Source organism: Triticum aestivum, chromosome 1B (genome assembly GCF_018294505.1).
Source record: "Triticum aestivum cultivar Chinese Spring chromosome 1B, IWGSC CS RefSeq v2.1, whole genome shotgun sequence".
NCBI classification, from domain to species: domain Eukaryota; kingdom Viridiplantae; phylum Streptophyta; class Magnoliopsida; order Poales; family Poaceae; genus Triticum; species Triticum aestivum.
The window spans coordinates 10,936,804-10,942,287 of NC_057795.1; the positions used below are offsets into that span (position 1 = coordinate 10,936,804).

Here is a 5,484-nt window from a genome sequence, read left to right on the forward strand (position 1 = left end):
GGTGGTCTGGGCAAACCTGTTGTTTCCCAGATCCGGATCTGGATGCCGGTTCTCGCCATGTCTGGTCTGGGTGCCCCGTGGTGGCACGGGTGAGCTGCCGAGCGAAAGCTCAATGCTTTGGCATGGGCGACGACGACATCTGCGGGTGCCGTTAGGTTCTTGAAGACGTCGTCGTGTTTCTTCTCTCCTTGTCACAGTCTCCGGGTGAAAACCTTGTCCACCTTGGGCTCAGCAGCGGCGGTGCTCGCGTTCCCCTCTTGAGGGCATTGTCATGGAGGCTAGGTGTTCTAGGCGGTGTCATGGCGTTATAATCTGTTAGTCCTGTGCTAGTGTGTCGGCAGCAGAGTCGCGTGCATTTATGTTGGCCTGTTATATAGGGATCTGCTGTCCCAGAAGATCTCCTCACCGCATTGTATCATTCGGCCATGTATCTTTGGTGTTTTTGCTTTATATATATAAAGTGGGGCGAGAGCCTGTTTCGAGATCTCTTAGAGAATACAAGAACCGGCGCATACCACCAATTTTAGGACAGCTGTGCAGCAAAGTAAGAAATTCTGGGGTGATTTCTTGAATGTCTAGATACTGGAGGGTTTAAGGAACTTAATGCTAGGTGGGACATCCGTCATACTGTTCAGGTTGATTAGGAATAGTTTTTTCAGAGTGGCCATAGCACCTTCCTCTATCTCTAGCCGCTTCAGACAAGGAAGGTCTACTAACTAAAGAGTCTTCAGGTTGGGGAACCACTCCTTGCGAAATACCAGTTGCTCTCCGTTATATGCATTGGTGAAGAAGAGCTCGGTCAAATTTGTCAACTGAGAAAAGGATTGCAGAGGGTCTACTATTAGTCCTGACCAATATAGACCCAGTACATGCAACGTTAGACCTCCAACTTGGAAGAGAGGAGACTCGTGTAAAGTCTCTTCGTTTAATGGTCTTTCAAACGTAGCTTCTGCAGGTTTAAAGGGACGCAGAGTACAAGGTATTAGCTAATGCTACAACTGAGATTATCTGGCTACAGTCTTTGCTTGGAGAACTTGGAGTCTATCAGGCACATGCACCTGTTCTCTAGTGTGACATCTTGGCACTACATACCTCTCTAATCCTGTGTTCCATGCACGGACTAACCACATAGAGGTTGACTTCTATTTTGTATGAGAACGAGTTGCACACAAGGCTTTGGAGATTCGGTTCATACCTACACAAGACAAACTAGTGGATGGATTGACCAAGCCAATTGGAGTACAACAACTTTGGTTGCTTCGACACAATCTCAACCTGACTGGTTGAGAATTGTGATTGAGGGGGTGTATTAAACAACCAAAGCTGTATAGTATCTTAGCTGAACTTGTAGTCCAAGTATAGGTAGTTAGAGGTGACGATCCTAACTACAGATAGGCTCGTTCTGTTGTATATTGTTACAAGATCCTAGATAATCGATATGTACTTGATTCTCTGAGTATAAATATACGACCGCGGCCCTTCCATTGAGGTGAGCCAGAACCTCTCAATTCCCTTGTTTTACAAGAGCACCCCTTTGAGATTGGACTCGAAAAGGGGCAAGTTCAGACGCTGTCTACAAGCATAGTACAACTCATTAGCTGGTGCTTTTAAACCTGAAGAGTTGAGAACAGGAATTAAATGGATAAATCCATGCACACAGCCCTTACCCTGAGTATAGTAACAATTTGCTGCTCCGAATGATTAATAATTACACAATTTTTAGATGAAAGAATATAGTACAGAAATTAAACTGGGATCCAAATGATCATCGAATCAGGGCACATACAAGCTGGTACGATTTCAAGCATCACGGATAGCAACAAAAGATGACAGTGAACACTAATTAATGTCCTAGCATTATGAAATTACAAACCATTGTAGTACGTAGGTCAATAAATGTTTTCAATTATTTAACACTCACTACAATTGAAATATATAAGCAAAAGTGTCATAGCATACAGATCACAAGCACACCGAACAACATAGTCGAAAGGAGAAATTTGTGATTAAAGTAAGAAATATCAAACCACAACCCAATGGCATTCTATAATTACAAGAAGTACCATGTTATTACAAAGACATAAAACACACTTCAAAAACAGTAAACCCACAGACATGGTGCCTAGCCGTTTTTGCAAACAAAAAATAGTAGCACGAAAGCGGAGCACCGTGTGGAACAGAGTCGAATCTTTGACAAGAGGAGCTAGCGGGGGAGAGTCCTGAAACACCATTGTACTTCCTTCAGTCCGGCGACCTATATGTAGAGCCAACAACTCGGCATCAAGACATGTTATGCTAGTAAATAAAATGCACGAGGGAACGAGGCACTAATGCAGATAACTGTTGACAGCTGGGTGACTTACATACAGATCTGGCAGATCAGAAGGCAGCAGTCAGACTCAGAGAGAATACCAGAACTGGGGCACTCTAGGACATTGGTCCAGCAGCGTCAAAAATTCTGAAGTGATTTCTTGAAAGGCTAGATACTGGAGGGTCACGAGAAACTCAATGCCAGGTGGGACCTCCATCATGGTGTTGAGGTTGACTAGGAATAGTTTTTCCAGAGTCGCCAAAGCACCGTCCTCTATCTCTAGCCGCTTCAGACGAGGAAGGTCTTGTAACTGAAGAGTCTTCAGGTTGGGGAACCACTCCTTGTGAAATACTAGCTGCTCTCCATTGTATGCATTGGTGAAGAATAGCTCCGTCAAATTTTTCAACTGAGAAAGGGATGGCAGGGGGTCTTTTAGCAGCCTTGACCAATATAGACCCAGTGAATACAAGTTTTGATTTCCCTCTCGCAAGAGAGAGGACTCATGTAAAGTCTCGGTGTCTAATTGCCCTCTCAAACGTAGCTTTTGCAGGTTTGGCGGGAGGGCATTCAACTGTAGAACCTCATTCTCATCATTTGCAATCACATCTAAGTAGGACAAAAATTGCATCTGAACTAGAGACTCGCAGAGACGTGCACAGTTGGTTCCCTTCACATTCAATACTCTCAGGCTTCTCAGTTGCCTCAGCTCTCCCAGTTGTCTAACTGACTCATCCTGTGCTTGCAGTGCATGTAGTGTCTGCAGATTTGTTAGGTTACCAAGACCCTTGGAGATGACTACACCACTGAACACATGGAGAGCTGCATGAGATGGATCATTCCATATCTGAGCAAATAAGTGCCTAAGCTTCTTCAATCTCACGATCCCAATAGGCAACACATTTACCTCGGAATTACAAATGTCCAGTGTCAACAAATTTGAGAGCTTCTCAATAGAATTTGGGAGCATCTTCACTTTTGAATTACGCAGACCCAAATGGCGAAGATTGAACAGATCCCCAATAGCATATGGAATCGTCATGATAGGTAGATCACTTAATTCTAGCACTGTCATATATCGTGACTTCTCACATAACAGAGGCAGTAGAGTGAATGATGGCATATTATTGTCCAATACTGTCATGGATCGTAGCTGGTGTATACTTGAAATTGATTGCGGAACATCCCTCTTTAGTTTGTGTACTACCAATCGACGCCCACCATTCTCAAGATACCCTCCACATTTGTCTTCCTCATATGTAACACCAAAACAGTCACTCTGGGACAAGTCAACTGCTAATTCACGTATAATATCATGCATTCTAAATTTCTTTATCCTACCAAATGAATTCCTTGCAACAAGTTGTAGCATGTTTCTGTGAACCAACTCCTGCATATAACCTTCTGCCACTTCTTCTAATGTGCTTACACCCCTTTCCTCGATGAACCCCTCCGCTATCCATAGCCGTGCAAGCTTTTTTCTATAGAAAGGATGGTCTTCTGGAAATAAGCTGCAGTATAGGAAACAACTTTTCAGATGTGTCGGAAGGTAGCTGAAACTCAAATAAAGAATATTCCTGACATGTTCCATCCTTGGATTGTTAACTAGCTCCCATTCGAGCTGGTTACGTATTCGCTTGAATTCCTCTCTGGTCTTGTCGCGCATCAAGAGGAGCCTACCAACAGCTACAATTGCAAGAGGTATGCCTTTACACTTGCTGACAATTTCTTGTGCTAATTCTCTCAGTTCATCAGGGCATTTATAATTTGTATCTTTGGAAAACCCCATCTTACAGAAGAGCTTCCATGAGTCATCTTTTGGTAGGGCTTCAATTGTTATCTTCTGGTCTTGGAGAGCATGGTGAGCTACACCATCAATGCGTGTTGTCACAAGTACTCTACTCCTCCTCCGATTATGAGCGAGTGCTCCCAATAGGTATTCGAGAGCTTCCGGAGCCCAAACATCATCCAATATGATCAAATATTTCTTGACCTGTAGGAAGGTCCTCAATTCATCTTGAAGGCCATTAATGTCCATGTTTTTTGGTGTATCTTTTCTGCCTTTATAAAGTTCAGTAATTAGACATTTCAGAACATCTTTTATGGAATAAGTTTGAGAGATGGAGACCCAGGCATGGCATTCAAACTTTTCCCTCTCCTTCTTGTAGACATTGGCAGCCAAAGCTGTTTTACCAAGCCCTCCCATTCCATGCAGCACTATCACAGAGCGTGCCAAATCATCACCTACCAAATACTGCTCAAGTTTTCCTCTGTTTTTATCCACCCCCACAAGATCTTCTTCACCAAGGGAACGTGAAATGCTTGTGAGATGTTGGGACCTCTCAACAAAGTAACTCGAGCCACTGGAATCCCCACCACCTACCATTGGAACCCACCTATCTTTAGCCTGGAAGAGGTGCACGAGATTGACCTCTGCTTCCTTAACCAATGAAGCTATCCTATTCAAAGACAACAACACATATGGCCGCTTAATTCTGTTCTTCAGATAGGCGCCCAGTCCAGTATCATGTTTATGACTAACAAGATACAAATAGTCATCGACAATGTCCTCAATCCCGTGAGCAACCATTCTCAACTCTTGAACCCAAATTTCATAGGCCTGATTCTTCCGATTCCACATGTTCACTTGGCAAAGAAATCCATGCATTAATCTGAGCTCCCTTCTGATCCGGCCCATGCTGCCCTGAAGCTCTGTTAGCTGTGTAATAAACTTTTTAAAATGTGAGCTAGCCTGCTTTATTGCTTCATTCCCTAGAACAACGCCAATCTTTATTATGGCTGACAGAATCACTGCCTCAGCCATTTGCTTCTACTTTGATGCCGCTATAGCTAGGTCGCGCAGTAGGTGACCAGTGTGTCTACAGGGATTCTTTACAGCGTTGACTACAAAGGAAATGTAGATTGCAGTAAGAAAATTATTAAGCATTAAAAGAAAAATCCAGGAATTGCACAAATATGCAAAAATGAAAAATATAACTCATATATCCAATGAAAGAAATAGCACGCTATAGCATGTAGGGAATTGTCTCGCTAAATAAATCAATGTACAGTGCCTCACTAATATCACGCTATAGCATATTTCTAGTAATATAGCAGACCTGGCCAAACGGGCCGGCCTGGTAAGTGCTAATCGTGCCTGGCCCGTCACGGCCCGC

The 5,484-nt window shown here is 43.4% G+C and overlaps 1 pseudogene; it reads right to left on the minus strand.

Moving 5' to 3' along the window:
- Positions 1-447: 447 nt before the first annotated feature.
- On the minus strand, positions 448-5,132 carry LOC123075708 (disease resistance protein RPM1-like; annotated as a pseudogene).
- Positions 5,133-5,484: the final 352 nt, after the last annotated feature.